This window comes from Notamacropus eugenii, chromosome 5, assembly GCF_028372415.1.
Source record: "Notamacropus eugenii isolate mMacEug1 chromosome 5, mMacEug1.pri_v2, whole genome shotgun sequence".
NCBI classification, from domain to species: domain Eukaryota; kingdom Metazoa; phylum Chordata; class Mammalia; order Diprotodontia; family Macropodidae; genus Notamacropus; species Notamacropus eugenii.
In genome coordinates, this window is record NC_092876.1 from 100,888,941 (window position 1) to 100,908,220 (window position 19,280).

At 35.8% G+C, this 19,280-nt stretch overlaps 1 protein-coding gene and 1 pseudogene across 1 annotated transcript in view; both read left to right on the forward strand.

Annotated features, from left to right (window-relative positions):
• Positions 1 to 19,280, forward strand: part of FREM2 (FRAS1 related extracellular matrix 2) — a 240,500-nt gene that overhangs the window by 36,524 nt on the left and 184,696 nt on the right. The window lies entirely within an intron of this gene.
• Positions 660 to 10,987, forward strand: LOC140504942 (protein MANBAL pseudogene; annotated as a pseudogene).

Below are 19,280 nucleotides of genomic sequence, written 5' to 3' on the forward strand. Positions count from 1 at the left end.
CTTTGACCCAGCAATATCGCTACTAGGACTATATCCCCAAGAGATCATAAAAATGGGAAAGGGTCCCACATGTACAAAAATATTTATAGCAGCACTCTATGTAGTTGCCAAAAACTGGAAGTCAAGGGGATGTCCATCAATTGGGGAATGGCTGAATAAATTATGGTATATGAATGTAATGGAGTACTATTGTGCCATAAGAAATGATGAACAAGAAGACTTCAGAGAGGCCTGGAAGGACTTATATGACCTGATGCTGAGTGAAAGGAGCAGAACCAGGAGAACTTTGTGCACAGCAACGACCACAGTGTGCGAGAGTTTTTTCTGGTAGACTTGGAATTTTGTAGTAACGCAAAAACTTCTTATAAAAAAAAAAAATCCCAAAGGTGGTTCTCAAGGCAAAATGCCTTCCACACTCAGAGAAAAAAATATGGAAGTCATTCACAAAATGTAGCAGATCATGTTTGTGTATGTGTATGTGTTTGTGAATCATGTTTTGATTTGTTATATGATTTCTTTCAGTTATTTTAGTCTGACTACATAGCATGACTATAGTGAAAATATGCTCAATAGGAAAGTATATGTAGAACCTATACAGAATTGTATGCAGTCATGCGGAGGGAAGGGGGTAGTGGGGGGTAGGTGTGGGGGGGATAAAATCCCAATTGTATGGCATTGATTGTTAAACATTAAAAAATAAAAAAAATAAAAAATAAAAACTAGAGCACATGTAGAGAAATCAATAACAAATATGCTAAAATTAGAGGGAAAAAAGACTACCAAAACATCCAAGAGATTACAAAAATATCGCAAAACAAAGCAAATTGAACCAACACTTGATGAAACATAGATAGAATTCCCAAGAGAGCATGGAAAGACAGTATGACATTTTAGAATGGTTTAAGGGAGATTAATTTTCAGAGAATTTAATAGGAAAAAAATGGCAAAATGCATGGCTTGCACAGCAGAAATAATTAGAATTATAAAAAAAACACCCAAACAGCTTGACTCTGTTGTGGCTTCTCCAGAGAAGTCAAAAAAGAGAACAGTAGATTGAGAATATCAATATACTGAAATCAAGGATAATCTGGAAGAAGAGAGGCAAGAAGTATGACTTCTCTATAAACAAAACATAAAGATCTTAAAAACAAGGCTATAGCGACTTCAGGAGAATTATCTAGGGCAAGAGCTGAAGGAGTTTTCTCAGGGTCACATAGTCAGTATGTATCAAAGGTAAGACTTGAATCCAGATCACCCAGACACTGAGCCTAGAGACTTCTCCAGCTGTTATGATAAACTACCAAATTTTCACTAGACAAGCAACTGGAAAACAAAGGCTTCTGATATTCAAGAATATTAATTTGGCATTGTATGGATGTAAGGTGGGTGAAAGAAGGAAGAAACTGGTTGCAAGCAGATCAATGAAGATATTATTGCAATAGTTTAAACAAGAGGTGTACTGGGCAAGGAGTAACAAGGGAGCAAATAGACTCTGGAAAATTATATTGGCCATATGGCATTTATTAAGTCACTCTACTTCACTGGGCCTCAGTTTCCCCATGCATAAAATAAGGGCTTTTGGATTAAATGACCTCTGAGGTCTCTTTCAGTTTCAAATCTGATCCCATGATTAGTTTTTACTGGAAATTATTGGGTGAGATTTCTCTTTAAAGCTATAAAAGTAGAGCTCTAGTCTCATGCATTTTTGATGATCTTATGAAAGAGATTGGAAAATATGCCCACTTGGCATGGTAGGGAGGAAGACCTGAAGCTTTAATTTTATTTATTCCTTTTATTAAGACAACTGGCCAGCACTGACCTCCTTTGAACTCTCATGTGACACAGGGCAAGCAGCCTCAGAAAGCAAGGCTTACTGTTGGCAACAGAACTGGGCCATCAGGCATACCATCAGTGTCAAGTGTTACAGCTACATGAAGGATCTGGGCCCAAGCCAGTCTTTTTTGCTGCTATTCTGTAACTGGGTCTCTCAGTGCCCAGATACTTTCCCATCAGTCATACTTTGTAATTCATATACTCTTAAATACATAAATAGAAGCCTGGCATAGTAGTGAAAGCTGCAAAGTCATTTCTGGATATGGAATATCATGAGTTCACAAGGGGCTTTTTGGAGTTCACATGGTATATTCAGCAGTTCAAGAATCATAAAACAGCAGGAACTGAGCATTCTAGGTAGAAGAAACATGGCCATGGAGTTAGAGAGTAACATCAGGGTTAGTGGCCAAATGGATTGCTGATTACTAGCTTAAACATAAAGTAAAGTAAGGACTAAAATTTTTTAAATAAAGGCAGTGATCAGGAAAATGAGGTCTGAGTAGAAGCATTAAGAGATTATGTAGACCTATTAGTCTTAGAGAGAAAAAGCAAGCTTTTTTGGCAATAAAATTAATTGCTGGTGACATGAGAACCAGAGAGAGACATTAATGCCTTAAGGGGGTTATAATAAGGCAGTGAAGTAATGTCAGACTTGGATAGAAATATTTTTTGATCTGTGAGTGAAAAGAGAGCACATGTTTTAAAGTACAGATTCAGGGAATGGGTGTTGGCTGCCATAGTTGAACATGAGCCACTTCTATTTCTCATTGAGTAATACGGAAGGGTTCAAATTAGCGTGGTACGAAAGGGCATACACTGAGGAGATCTGTTTTTCAGATGCCTGAATTTAAATCTCTGTCTTAAAAGATTTACCCCTTCTCGTGAATGTGGTAGAGGAACTTCTTACATTAAGTGAAGAGTTGGATGAGCTGCCCATTCTCTTCGGGCTTCTATGTGTAATATGACAAGATAAATTTGATAAGCCTAAAATATAAAACCATATATAATTCATGTGTGTATATGTATATATAATTGCTAATTTCCCTTTACAACTACCTTTTAATTCTGCTTCATCAGAAATATTTTGCTAAAAACACGGACTCTTTTGGTAATATAATTATCCAATAACTGAATGAAATAAAAGACTGGGCTTCATCGCCTTTGGAAAATTTTGTAATACTTTTAATGACTCCCCCCAAATACTTTCTTGAAACAAAGGTATATCTCTTAAAAGATAATATTTTCCTTGTGGAATACATGACTGAGAGTTAAGGGGAACTGCAGTCTCTGGAAGAGTTAAGGTTGAGGCTAATTCAAAGTCAAGAGAAAGATTCATGGTAAGTATGAGCAGGCCATAACACATTACAAAGGGTTCCTCATGAGGAAAATCATTAAAAAAAAAAGTCATTAGAGAGATGTATGGCTAGCAGGGAAAGATGAGACAATCACATGGGGAGAGGAAAAGAAAGTAAAGGAATATGTTCCTTATTGGTGTCCCTATGATGTTGAGAATGAGAGGAAGACTCTCCCTACCTATCCCTACCCAGACAATTTTGGGGAAGACATGAATAAGTCACATCGAATGGGCAGGCATGTTTGGGTAAATATGTATAATCATTGTGAGAAATATCCAAATTGATGAGGTCACAGATCCATCAGAATACTAATGAACTAATGCATAACTCTACGTTTATTTTGAAAGACTTAACATATATACCATATTTACTGCCATCATTAGTTATTGTGATTTTTAAATGTTAAGTAAACCTCACAGAGTATATTTTAACTTTCCATTATCTTAAATCATCTTTATTTTGTGCTACTTGATAAAATAATACTCATCTGCTCTAAATTTGTTTCATGTGTCTAGTAACCCTAGAAGTATTTGTTGAAGGGCTATACGCAACCCTGTTTGGATTCTTACTACACATTACCTGTTGGAATTCAATGGAATATGTTTCCGGGGCAGCGGGAGAGTCTATTAGATTCCTTCAATGGTTCAAACCCCTTTAATATGGGGAGATGTTTGCTGAAGAGATCATTTCAAAGAAGGGGCAAGTAAGTGAAATGGTATGCCCCCAAAGAGTAGATATCAGAGATTAAATGGTATTCTAAATTTTATATTTATTTCAAGTTAGGGAATAATCCTAAAGAGCTTTGGGGGCAGATAAATTGTGCTCTGCAAAGTTATGAATGTAGAAAGAGGGCATAAGAATAGATATCAGAGATTAAATGACATTCCAAATTTGTAGACAATAAATCCTAAAGTAGAATGTCTGAGGGGTAGATGCATTGTGCTCTGGAGAATCATTAGTGTACAAAGGGGGCTTCTACTTCTCATCTTTTGTAACTATCTCCTCCTTCACTCCTACCTCATGTGAAAAGGTGGCTTTTCTACTTGCAAAGGAAAACTCCACATCCACCCCTGATCCCATCCCATTCCATCATTCCTTCTCAACTTTTTATAGTCAATTGCCTCCACTACCATGCCAACACTCTCTTCTTCAAGTAATCCCTATCCACTGTTACTTACCATTTAATCTCTGTTATCTACTCTTTGGGGGCATAACATTTCACTTATTTGCCCCTTCTTTGAAAAAATGTGGTGAGTACTAATGTGTCTAGTTTGCCCCATCTAATCTTATCGCCTTTCTACCAGATCATCCAGTATGTCCATTTTTAATTTACCTCTCCTTCCCAGAGTGGCAGGCATGTTCAGTGAGACTCCCAGCCTATTTTAATTTTTACTTGAGTAGTGATCCAGCTCCACAGGAAGCCTTTCCCAATCTTGTAGGGCATGGAAAAATTAAAAACATAGCACGTGAGTTTTCTGAGCTAAAACTACTTATAAACCACTGTGCTAGTACCTTTAGTAAAATTAAGATTGTGTTTCTTCTGATTAAGTCCTGGAAATACAGTATGACAAATCTTTTTAATTCAGGAAACAATTATTTTTAATGTGTATATGTATATGTGTATACCATGTTATATATTAGACAAATTAAAAGTATATTTGTGAGTTCAGTACATTAACTGGTTGCCATAACAAAAAAAATGTTTGTACTATTTCTCTTAGTGTATATTCTTCTAGGTAGATTAACGTATATGAAGGCTTGACTAATTTTCTTGATTGATGACTTATTTCCATGTGGTGAAAATAAATTAACATTTTGTTGCTGTCACATTTAAAGAAAAAAAGGAATTCAAGCATCATGAGTGTTTTCCTTGGTTAATAATAATAATAGAATTTTTATAGTTCTTTAAGGATTGCAAAGCACTTGATAAATATAAATATATGTATGTATAAACATTATCCCATTTTTTAATTCATTCCCTCTGAAGAAAATGTTACATAAAACTATTTTCCTATGAATTTAAATAAACTATGATTAATACTCTAATTTCTTTCAAATAATGATTTGATAGTAAACTTATCTTTATAGCCATACCCAACAAGCTTATTATCTGATGTTATTCTAATCTTCTGCCCTGCTTCACTTCCCTCAATGAGGTCAAAGGGACAAAATGCCATGCTTAATCCTATTCAGCAAATAAGGAAAAATAGGGATTCATTAACATTTAACTTTGTGATAAAGGGTAATGAAGGGGCAAACCACTTGGGAAAGCTATTGGTTTTCTTTTCTTTTCTTTTCTTTTTTTTTTTAAAGAAGCCACATGATTTCCTTGAATACTACATGTACATTTTTAAAAGAAAAAACCACAATGCACCATTCCTTTTTGTTAAGAGCAAAAAATACATGATGACTGAAGAAATATTCGTACTTCATGCTTCACTAGAAGTACTATTTTTTAGAAATGGGAATGTAAATTTAGTAATATTATCTAATTATTAAAGCCTTGAGACTGCAATTCTCCACCCCTGATCTAAATGAAGATAGAACAAAGGAAGCTGAGAGATTTGATCAGACAGGCAGAGGAACAGGGAGAGAGCAGTGTCACAAAAAACCTAGACCAAAGAGAACAGCCAAATGAACAGTATAATTGTTAAGTGTCAAAAACTACACAGAGGTTAAAAAAGGATGAGGACTGAGAAAAGACGATTGCATCTAGCAATTAGAAGATCACTAGGCAGAGCTGCTGCTGTCTTCTGGAGGGAAGTGCGGCCCCAGGATTTGGGCTCTGGGTCAAATTTAACTTCTTGAGTGATATAAAACAAGACCAGAAACTGGTTTGGGCATGGCTGCTGAGCTCAACTTCTCTTCCCCCGAGGTCCCAGAGCCTACTTTGCTAGAGAATCTTCTTTGCTATGGACTGTTTTGGGGGGGCTGTCTTCCAGCTTATCTGTGTATTGGCCATAATCTTCCCCATTTCGAAGTCTCATGAGGTGTATGAGGGACATTTTGAGCCAAGAAAGTTTGAGGTGACCAAGAAGCCAAAGGGGGCTGCTCCTTCTCCAAGCAAAACATCCAAGAAGGAGATCAAGAAGAGATAGAGCAGAAGCTGCCAAATGTGGCACGTGTGGCCTGCTCTACTTGCTTCAGAATCAAGTACTCTTGAAGAGAGACCATTGCAGGAAAATCAATCTTCATAAAAACATTTGTTTGGCATCATCCTCCTTACAGAATCTGAGTTGGAAGATACATCAGGGATCATCTAATCCATTCTCTATGTGAATAGGAATCCTTTCTACAGCCTCCCTGATGAGTGATCTTGCTGCCTCTGCTTGAAGACCTCCACTGATGGCGAACTACTACCTCCTGAGGCAATCCATTCCCCTTTGGGATAGATAGCTCACTGTTAGGAAATTTTTCCTTACATTGAGCTAAAATCCACCTCTGAAATTTCTACCTACTCCTTCAGACACCAGGGAGTTGAGATGGCACTAGTGGAGCATGGATACCCTTCAAGCACAGAGGATGATAAAAGCATGAGAATTTCATTCGCCTTAGGTGGCCAAACCATCTCTTCAAATCTTTTTTAGTCATGGCTCCTGAAGCACAGCCCCTTCAGAAAATGTGGGCTATACCACTACAGTGACATTTGACTTTAGGAGAAATGACAGAAGAATTATGAGCACATTATACAAGCAAGGGCCATATATATTGGGATACTTCGTTTAAAGGTCATGTTAAAATAACTGAGCTGCTTTTTAGTGTTTAGTCATCTTAAGTAATTTTTAATATAACATGTATGTACACTATCATTCAGGATCTGCATCCTAATCTGGACAAGTCTCCCTGATTCCCAATCCACTTTTGCCTTCACTTTAAAAAAAAGGGTTAAGCCCTCTTTTTGTCAGAATGATGTCAAGTACAGTCTTAGTAATTAGTGAGACTAAGGCAATTGAATCTGAGAGGTTGCCTGAAGGAAGGGCAGCCTTTTCTTGTGGTGAAAGTGATTTTCAAAATCTGCACCAAAATATTAATCATCTTTTTCCTTTTCTTATTGAAGCATTTTCCAGTATTTCCTCTGATTTTCCCTCAAAAGATAGATTTCGGAAAGGATTTTGCTAAATAAATAAATGTTTTCCATGTAGAAAATGGCCATAGTCTCAACCTCTAAAATATTGTTTAGGGTGTGTATTTGTTTTACTCCTGCTGCCTCCTTGACCTATTTTCTTAGTGTGTCTTCTGAAGCTTTCCCACCCAAAACAAAGCTTTTAGTCCCAGCTTAAGGAGAAAGATTGGGATGAGCATGAGAGAAAATTAATAAGCCACAATGCATGATGAAAAAAAATGGAAGATCACTAGCACCTTTGAAGAGGGAGGTTTTGGTTGAATGACCAAAAGCAGATTGGAAGCCAGATTGGAAAAACGTTTAGAACGGAGTGAGAGTACAGTAATGGAATCAGCTAGGATAGACAGCATTCTCAGACAGTTTACCTGTGAAGTAGAGGAGAGGTGTAGGATGATAGCAGGGATGGTAGGATAAAGTGAGGAGTTTTTCCTAGGATAGGGAAGACATGAGAATATTGCATGCAACAACCAGTTGGATAGATGGAAATTAAAAATGGAAATGAATATAGGAATGACAGTGGGGATAATCTGCTATAAAAGATAGAATGGGATGGGAGATGATATCAAGGGAACATATAAAAAAGTTTTTCCTTGGAAAGGAATATGAAATAAAAGTAAAGGAGACAGTGAGGGAAGATGTCTGAAAGATGAGATGTGGAAAAGAGAACAGGAATCTCTTGGTGATTGGCCTCAAGTTTGCTTTTTTTTTTTTAGTCAAGTATGAGGAGAGATTCTCAGATGCAAAGGTAGAGAATGGAGAACCATAAGACATTGAGGAGGAATGGAAAACTTTGGAATAACTACTGTGCTAAATGGAAGAGTGAATTAATTAGAATCAATTTGTGTATCTGATTCTCATAAAAATTTCCAACTTAATAAAACTTTTCCAGGGTAGCAACTAATTTTCAGTGGAATCGGCTTTGTTCAGAAAAGTTATGGGTCAGAACACTAATGTTGTTATTATTAAAGAATGTTATTACTAAAGCAGGTTAAATCATTCATTAATAAGCAAATACTGCTTAACACATGACTTCATTACAAATGGTATTAGTTTTTTTTCATTTTAGAGAATTAAGTAGAACATGAAAAGAATAAATAATTAGGTCTGGCATTTTTGTTGAGTTCATTCCTGTTATTCTTACTTTCAAACATAATTGTATTCATATTTGAAAATTTCATTTAATATGGTATCTTTAATGATAAAGCTTGATTTTCCTCTTTTTATTCATGAGAACTGGAATTCTAAATTATTGTAGATGCAGAGAGACAAAGAAGTCTGCCACTCATTTCTATGCTGCATAAACCAGTAGAGACATGTTTAATTGTAGAGTGATTTAACAAAGAAGTTCTTAACCTTTTTTGTGTGTTGTGGACCCTTTTGTATGTCTTATGAATAATGTTTCTGATAATTGAAGAAAATATTAAATTTCATTTAGAGGTTAGTGAAAATAAAGATGTAATTTTTTTCTTGTTCAACATCACAGATCCATACCCAGGTTAAGAATCCTTGATCTAATCCCTGATTTTACCACTACTTCTGTATCTGAGCTGACAAAACACTGAAAATAACATTGTTAGGAGGCGTTGAGATAGCCCCTTTGCTCTCTTTGAGGTATTGCAAAAGGTATTAGGGATGAAAAAGGTCTGCATACATCAAAAATCAGGCAGAAATCGGCCATACCTGAAATTTTGACTGCATCCCATTAGACCTAAACTTTTTGCTAATTTGCCCAAGGAACTTCTGCTACCAATGTTTTTCCTATTAGACATTCTCATGCTGTCATCAGTAGTCTCATTGCTATAAAGCTAGGGATAGTTGGAAGACTAAGGCTAAGTTTAAGGAGTTAGCAGATTTTTCTTTCTGTTGCATTTGGTAGTTAATATAATAGCAAGTTCCCATTATATGTGCTAATAACTTTTGTTTCCCTCTTATTTATACCCAGTTCCATACACCACATCTGTCATACTGAAATTGACTGAATGAAGAATTGGTCATTTTTCTTGGAAAGGTCTTCTTGAATTTACAGTTGTACTTCAGAGGCAGTGTGGTGTAATGGCTAGAGTTAGTCTCAGAGCCTTGATTTCAAGACCTCACTCTGATACCTATTGGCAGTGTGACACTGAGAAAAATCACTTAACTTCTCAGTGCCTGATGGCATCTCTCTAAGACTGTTTCAAAAATGCTAAACTGCATTAATAGAGGGAGTCCTCTCATTGGGAAACTCAACAATGAAATCTCAATGGCAATGATTATTCAGATTATTCAGAATTCACCTTTGGGAACCTAAAGGAAAATATGACAAAGTCTTCTTTTACAAGATCCATTAAAAAGTGGCAGTTAATGTCTTATCCATTATTATATTTCACATAGATTTTGTATTGACCCAGCACTACCACTACTAAGTACTTTCAAAGATGATCAGGGAAAAAAGCAAAGAAACTATATGTTCTAAAATATTTATAGCAACTCTCCTTATGGTGGCAAAGGACTGGAAATTGCGGGGATGCCCATCAAGTGGGAATTGGTTGAACAAGACATGGTATATGATCCTGACAGAATACCACTATGTTTATTTTTATAATGATCTCTAATAACCTGAAAAACTGGTCAAAACAATAGCAAAAAATCAGCAATAATCCAACAAATCCATGCACTACTATTCATTAAGTAGAATTTTCTTTCTGAACAATACCTCGCTATGTTACTAGTATAAAGATCGCTTTCAGCATTTTTACAAATACTCAGGTTTGGTTTGGTTTTTTAGAGACAGTTGCTGTACTCATATTGATTATTGCATTGATTTATACTCAAGGTTCCACGGAATGAATAGAGGACAGGGCGAATGATTTCCCCATCTTGGTAGACTCCCATTGACTTCCCCTTGTTGTCCTGACAAACTGATGACAGCAATCAACACTCCTTTTCTTTACAGAGATTATTTAGATTTAAATAGATGCTATCAGGCCAATATCTCCCTGGTAAATGTAAACATCCAGATGAGTTACATGCTCTAAACTGAACTAGAGCATGGGATGGTACACGTATTTTATCTAGCTAGGAAGAAAGCAAACATAGGAGATTTAAAAAGGAATTTAGTTTTGGACTTTTTTCTACATAAAATTCCTTTAGCTTCATTCATAATACAAACAAAGTAAAAATCACTTGAAAAGAATTTGTGTTTTAAGCAGTTTTCTTCCAAGTTCTTTTCTTAGGAAATTTTCACATTTTAGAGTCACATATTTACCTTTTGGTAATGTATGTTGTGTTTGGATGTTACACGGACATTGGGAAATGCTAAACCTCAGAGTTAGTGAATTGTTATTTTAAAGTTATGTCCACCTGGGTTTCTGTCAGTTTCATATTCATTGTATATCTGTTACTAGCTTAAAAATAGCTTTTTACCTATCTTTATCTCAGCTTTTAGAGATGTTCAAAGTATTTTACTAGCTGTATGATCCTGGGTGTTACTTAATCTTTCTAGGTCTCAATTTTCTCATCCATAAAATAAAGATAGTAATAGCACGTACCTCACTGGGTTATTGTGAGCATCAAAGGATGTAACGTATGTAAAACATTTTGTAAAGTTGAAAGCACTATATAAAGGTTAGTTATTCTTAGCTCTTATTTTTGTCTCAGTTGCTAGTCAGGCTGATTATAGGACAATGATTTACACATGGTGCTCCACAGGAAACATAGGGTGGGCGAATGGGGGTGGGGGGATGATTTCCTTATCTTAGTGGATTCAAGTTTATTATCCTTGGATGTTGTATAATACTGGCAATAGTGACACTGGCTGTTGCTGCTTTGTTGTTGTTGTACTACTCATGAGATTTGGTGGTTTCTAAAACACCAAATAACCAAACTTTTATCTACCATGCATTGCTACTTAAAGCAATATATTCATGTTAGACATTGTTCAATAAAATCTTGAAGGCAAAAGGAGAAAGGGACAGCAGTGGCTGAGATGGATGGATAGTGATATGAAATCAAGAACATGATCTTGGACAGACTTTGGGAGATAGCACAACTAAATGACTAACAAACAGCAAATTAAATCTATTTGGCTTCTTTAATCATGTGGATCTGGTCAGGCATTCTTAATTTGGGCTCCAGGAACATACAAAATTTTTAATAGTTGCATTTCAATATAATTGTTTTTCTTTGTAATCCCATGTATTTAATTTAGTGCATTTAAAACATTATGTTGCAAAGATGTCCATAGGCTTCAGCAGATGACTTAAACAATATTAGGAGCCCTTGATCTAGATATAAAATAGATTCAGATCTTAACTGAGTATGGAGATGGGGAAGGAACAGTACAGATAATTACCATTTTGAATAATCTTATTTCAGTCTCTCTCCCTTCCAACTCTCTATGCTACAAGATCTCATACCATCAAGTCCTCAAATGTTGTATGGTGCTTCTTCTGTTGTAGCCTAAGGAAGAAAAAAATATTTCATCTCTCGAGGAGCTATGCAGTCCCTGGACTCATGAAGGCTTCAGTCCCTTCTCTTGGCATATGTGTATGTATGTATATGCATGTATATGTGTATATATATATATATATATATATGTACATATCCATTACATACATAAATGTATAAATACATATATGATGCGCATGTATGCATACAAATATATAAATGTATGCATATATACTTATATTGCATCTGCACATGATGATAACTAACATTTGTATAACACTTTAAGATTTGCTAAATACTTTAAAAATTTTTCATTTTATCTCACCACAACCCTGGGATACAAGTGCTATTATTCCCATTTTGCAGATTGACAAACTGAGGCAAATCAAAGGTAAGTGACTTGCCCAGGGTCACACAGCTGATGTATCTGAGGCCAGGTTTGAACTCTAAGTCTAGTATTTTATCCACTTTGCCACCCAAATGCCTTCATATTTATCACTTTAAGCAAAACAGTATATCATTCAGACAGCTAAAGTGAAACATTCAAGAATTCTAAGAAGAGTAGACAAAAGTAGTATATATTTCTTGTACCAAAACTGAGGAAAAGAGTTTGAACGTTGTATTACTTGGCCCAAGTTTTTGGCTTTAAACATAGCAGTACTGAGAAGCGATTTCATGGTTAAATTCCTTCTTTAATTCTACCAATGGTCTGTTGATGCTTATATAATTCCTACTACATTTGATAAGTATCTGATTTGATAATTCATTACAGGTGATTTCTACAATCCTACTTGATGAGAGTATTAATTAGATCCAGAGATTCCTGTTCTAGTATATTTCCAAAATTTTTGCATTTTATATTGTTTAGAATTAAGAGAGTCATCTCCACAATTTGGGAAGAATTTTTAATTCCACTTAAAGCCAGTAATTAACTAACTTTAAGACTGCTGGTGGAGGAAAAAAGATTTTCCTGTGTGTGGGAAAGAGATGTGTATGCGTTCTCACACAGACAAATACACAGACTTTTTCTAATGTTTTCCAGGGCATGAAAAGCTTCCTAAATAAATGAGCCATTTTTAGAAGTTAAGAAAACCTTCGGGTCACTAGAAGGAAAAATAATGCAGGGCTAACCACTTACAAAATGTTATTAAGTGATTGGGAAGACTTCATTAAATTCTAGATAATTTCTGTAGAGATGCATGTATTTCATGTAAATCTGAGTTAGCATTTCATTTATTTTCATGACAGTGAAGGAGATGAAACAGCTACCATTCACTTGACCCACCTATTTACCTTTGTTGTATCACCATTTTCCAAGTTACCAGACACCTTTCTTGCTTCTATTTACTTCAGCAGTTTTCAAATTTTGTTAACTCTTCTTTTCCTTCCAAAATCTATTGTAACTGTCTCTTCTATTAGTTTTCACTACCAGGACCTTAATTTAGGTTCTTATCACCCATTTTCTAGCTGATAATCTCAACCCTTCCCAACTAAAAAAAAAGTTACTTTGGTCTCCAAGTCACCAGTTGTTTTCCAGTTCAGTCCATCCTTCATACTAACACCAAATTAGACTTACTATGTTTAGTATTGCTTTGTTCTTGAACTGTTTCAAGAGCTTTCAATGGTTCTGTAATACCACCATTCCCATCCCTTCACCTGCTTCTTCAAAATAGTCATTAACTACCTTTCTAATCTTATCTTCTGTGAATCTCCTACAAATTGTCTGTATTTTTACCAAATTGTACAGTATTTTTCATATATCACTCCCACACTCCATCCCTTGGATCTTTGTTCATACAATCCCTTTCACTTGGAATTTCTTTCCCACAGTCTCTCAAAATTCTACCCATCTTTTAAGGCCAAGTTTTAATAAAAACTCCTTCATGAAACCCTGATCACTCAAAGGAAGGAAATAATGTTTTCCCTTTTTTAAATCTCCTTTACCTCATTATTTGTACTATTTATATGTTATTTACCGTAGTGGTAGAAGGACCATTAAGCTTGGAGTCATAAAACCGGATTTGAATTCTGGCTTTGTTACTCAATTAGCTATGTTATTATGGTTAAGTTATTTAACCTTTCTTCACTTTAGCTTCTGAATTTATAAAATTTAAACAAGGAATGTGTCAGGTGATACTCCTTTCTAATGGGGACAATTATATTGATTGAGAGGAGAGCATAAACGAAGAGAATTGCTTTTGAAACATTGAAAGAGCAGCACAACAGAGAGGACACCAATTCATAAGAAGGAAGGAAAGAAGGAAGGAAGGAAGGAAGGAAGGAAGGAAGGAAGGAAGGAAGGAAGGAAGGAAGGAAGGAAGGAAGGAAGAAAACAAAGAAATAAACATTATTAATCACCTGCTCTGTGACAGACACTGCTATATGCTTCTACCAATATTGTCTTGATCATAAAGATGGCTGAAGTGTCTCCTTAGTAATGCATGAAATTAGAACTGACATTAGGACTTTGAGACTAAAGGCTGAGAACCTTGATACTTAGAATTGTACTGTGACTATGAGACAGCTATATACTGCCTAATTTTGGTCTGGTTGGCAGAAATGTGGATTTGGTCTTTTTTTAAAATCATAAGATAAAAGTGAGCCATAGCTGTTTCAGAGCAAAAGCTTAGGTCAAGACCAGACCTTCAAGGTTGAAGACCAGATCTTTGAGCAGATATGAGAAGAATCCTCAGAATTGGTTCTGAAGAAGACCTCAGAGTCTATACAGTTAACTGCTTCTTGGAAGAGCTGATTGGAGAAAAACCTTTGCCTTTTTGAAGAGTTGATTGTAAATAATGGTTCTCTACCTTTTCTGGCACTTCCATCTACTACTTGAGAGGTAGAGGCCAGTAAAAGGAGAAGTACTTATTGTTGTTATTGTTGCTGTGTTCATCCTTTGTTTTTGAAGAGTACTATGACATCAGAGAAATAATGACATGACTTGCACTTGACTTTGTTTTGAGTGAGGGAGGGCTGTGCAAGGTCACCAGCCTCACTTTCTCCTCCTGAGCCATCTAGATCCAGTGACCAGACACTCATCAGGATGACTGGAAATGACCCAGGATGCAATGGGAGATCTTGGCCTTTTAGGCAAAGACTTTTTCAGGTACTTACCGAAAGTGAGGTAATGCCCATTCAGTGAATAGGCCTCTTTAAGAAGTAGTCAGGGGATGGTCTCTTTAATAGAAAGGAAAAAATAAATAGGTAAATCGTTCTGGGAGGGGCAAGAGCCTCAGGGTTGTTGAGGTAGAGTCAAGAAGACCTGTGTTAAAATCTGGGCTAAGACTCTCAGTTGCTATGTGAATCTGGACAAGTCACTTAACATCTGTCTGCCTCAGTTTTCTTGCTATAAAACAGGGACAATAATCATATCTGCCTCCCCAGACTGTTTTGAGGATAAAAAGAAATTATATTTGTTAAGCACTGTGTAAGCCTGAAAGTACTATAGAAATCACATACGTATATACATATTATATTTGTAAATAAAACTTTTGGGAAGGTCCATATTTGTGATATAATCAATGTTGGGAATTCCCAACATGGAATCCCCCCTCCAACAATGTAGATGAGCAATGGAGACTCATTTGTAATTTAGAAAGTAGACTATGGAAATGAGAGATTAAATAAATAACATATCCATGCTTATCCAGCCAGAATGTGTCAGGGGCCAGGCTTGATCATAGGTCTGCCTGAATCTAAGACAAGCCCTCTATCTACTATTACACACTGCTTCTCTCTGTTACTATAATGATTAAATCATCCATACAAAAGTGTGAGAATTTTGCTTAGCAGAATTCATGAGGAAGAAATAAAAACTTATACCAAAGTTAAGGATGGATAGTGAAGATCAGAATCTAAATCTTAATATGTCCAAACAGTTAAGCATATCTCCAAATCATCTTTTATTGTTTCATGTAAGATCCAACAATACTTTTTTCAGAAAGCTGGAAAAAAATACATCATGAACAGCTGTTTCTCGGAATATTTTTGGATCCTAGTCTTGGGACAGGGCTTTTGTTAACAGAGTATAATGAAATGTCAGACCTGAGCCAAGGAAAAAGACCTGGAAAAGGTCTGCAGACCCCAGGCTTAAGGTCTCTCTTTCACAGAAGAAAAACTTAATATTTCCTCACAAACTCAAAAAAGGAATGGTCTACATGTAGCATCTAACAGAAAATTGACCCTGTCCAGCAAGAGATTGGAGAGTTCTGGAAAAAGAGCAGCTCTGTTTATGAGATAAGTTGCAGTTTAGATTGTCCTTGAGTGATACTGAAGATGAAGTTCCATAGTCCAGAGCTATGAATTGGTCCTAGAAACACAATCCCCTATTCATAATCCTCCATGTTATGCTTTTCAGTTTTTACCTTCTTTCCCCTGTGAATATGGTGCATTACTAGGAGAGTATGCCCTAAGATTATGGACAGAAAATTATATTTTAATTATTTTTGCTTCACCTTCTGTTTAATGAATATTTCTGTTTAAGAGATAATGTGTCACTTTGGCTGATTTTTTAAATAGGAAACAGTTGTAGGGGCTCAAGAGTGATAGTGTATGCTAGTAGACATATGTTCCCTTTTCAGTTTATGCTTTGGTCCATGAGAAAGTTAGTTGTAATAGTGTACTTCCTCTGGGATTCCCCCAACCTTCCAGAATTGGTGAAGATTGGGTGAACAAGCCAGCTTAGAGAAGAAAGAGAAAACTGGGTGTCAGGTCACATGCCACTATATTACACCAACTATTTATCAGACATAGTTATTATGAGCCAAGCACTCTATAAACTATATCACATTTTATGAATTATCACTATTATGTCTCATCTCTTTCTTGTACTACAGACTCCTTGTGCACTATTAGTATATGTTACTCATCTTTGAATTACTCATAGTTCCTACTATATTCTTGTACATAATAGGCACTTCTTCAAATTCATTCATTCCAAGCTATTTTAGTGTCTTGAACAAAACTAATGTTATCATGGGAGATAGTGTAAAGTTCTGATTTCTAGTCCAGAAATAAAGGATGATATCACAGCACAAATAAGAACTGGTGATATATCTCTGGTAAAACTGCTGTGCATAACTATAAAAAAAAACCTTTGAAAGTAAAGCTCTAGGCTAGTGATGAAATATATTTAGTATGTCAATTTAAAATCTGTAGTTATGAAGTGTAAAATCAGTCAAGCTTTATGAAATTATCTGACATGTATATATACATACATCATTAGAAACTATTTTAATGCCTCATCTTGAAAGATATCAAGCATTATTTCACACTATTTCACAGAAGTGCATTTATGAGAGAGAGGAAGGAAACCAGTATTAATTACTAGTTCACAAAATCTGTTTCCAAAGAAACTCAAACCACTATTTTTTTTACATTACTTTAAAAGATTTGCTGATTAAACCCTAAGGGAAATGGTCCAAGAAGGGGGATTTCTTTTGTCATTGCCAAATTAAAAGAAAACTAGAGTCTTTATCTAGAAAGAGTATAAGCATACAGAATAATGTAACAAAGAACAGGAAGGATATTTGAAATCTTTTGCTAACTAATCTGTAGGTTTCCAGACTTCATCAAGGAAACAAGTGAAATGTGGAGGAAAGGTTTAGGGAAGGAAGGGCACTGAATAATTGTTGATGATCAAAAGTATAGAGAAACTTCTTATTACTGAATGCTTTAGACTTGAAATAATAGTTTAATATTTTGTAAATGTTAAAGGGCTTTTAAAATTATAGTTGTTTTTTACTATTATTGTACCTAGAATGAAGAATTATGAATTGGGAAGCCTTTTGTCTCCAGTTTTTTTCCAGAATTGCTATGTGATTTAAAATAGTGCATAAACGCTTCATGCACATGTCCCCAGTTACCTTAAGCAGAATGTAGAAGCATTAAAATCTTTAGCTTAGTTTCATGTTGATGTTTTTGCCCTCATAGACCGAGCCTATATTTCATGGATTGATTACAACATAGGTTACCGCAGATGCAGGGTCTGGTCTTCAGCGATGGTATTGTTTCATTATTATTCAGGTATCCCCAGTATATTGGCACAATGCCTGGCATATCCAAGGCACATACTAATTGATTAGTTGATTCAGTTTTACCAGTTGTGAAATTCCATCTTATCAGCTGGCCACTGAATGATCAGGAAGTGGGGAAATGATTCATGTTAAGTAAACTTGGGAGACACAAATTTATAAACAAGAATGCCAGTTTATCATTTTATTTTTAATATTTTTTTGAGTTCCAAATTCTCTCCCATTTACCCTCCCCTCCCCTTTGAGATGGCAAGTTATACATACATATATATGTATATATATATATATATATTATACATGTGAAGTCATTAAAATATTTCCATGTTAGACATGCTGCAAAAAAAAAAAGTGAAAAAAAAGTGAAAAAATATGCTTCAATCTGCATTCAGAGTTCATCAGGTCTCTTTCTGGAGATGGATAGCATTTTTAATCATGGGACCTTTGGAATTGTCTTGGATAATTATATTGATCAGAGTAGCTAAGTCTTTCACAGTTAATCATCATTACAGTATTGCTGTTACTGTGTACAATGTTTTCTTGGTTCTACTCACATCAGTTTGCATCAGTTCACGTAACTCTTAGTTTTCTGAAACTATCTTGATCAACATTTCTTACAGTGCAATAGTATTCTATCACAATCATCATCATTTCCTTCCTTTTCTTTCCTTTCTTTTCCTTTCCCTTCCTTTCCTTTTCTTTCCTTTCGCTTCCTTACCTTTCCTTTCCTTTCCCTTCCTTTCCTTTCCTTTTTTTCTTTTCTTTCCCTTCCCTTCCTTTCCTTTCCCTTCCTTACCCTGCCTTTCCTTTCCTTTCTGTTTCTTTCCTTTCCTTTCCTTACCTTTCCTTTCCTTTCCTTTCCTTTCCTTTCCTTTCCTTTCCTTTCCTTTCCTTTCCTTTCCTTTCCTTTCCTTTCCTTTCCTTTCCTTTCCTTTCCTTTCCTTTCCTTTCCTTTCCTTTCCTTTCCTTTCCTTTCCTCTCCCAAAACCTTAAACTTACTGCACTCTGAAGCCCATAGTTTGTATCATACTAGACCCCTGCCCAAACTCCATTTAAGGACTGTTTTCTGGACCCTCCTGGTTTAAGAGTGATTATCAATAGTAACTATTGCTGTTTCCCTCCCAGCCTGATTTAGTTATTTTTCTTTGCCTCATTAAAGGGGTCTATTCACTGAATGGGCTTTACCTCACCTTAACTGAGTACAGAATAGGCCTTGGCCTAAAGGAGCCAAGGTCTTTCATTGCATCCAGGCCATCTCCAGTCATCCTGATGAATATCTGGTTACTGGACTCAGATGGCTCAGGAGGAGAAAGTGAGGTTGGTGACCTTGCACAGCCCTCCCTCACTCAAAACAAAGTCAAGTGCAAGTCACGTCATCATTTCTTTGACGGCATAGTCTTCTTTAGCATTGAAGGATGAACACAACAACCACAACACCACAATTTATTCAGCCATTCTCCAATTGATGGGCATCCCCTTAATTTCCAATTCTTTGCCACCACAAAAAAGAGCTGC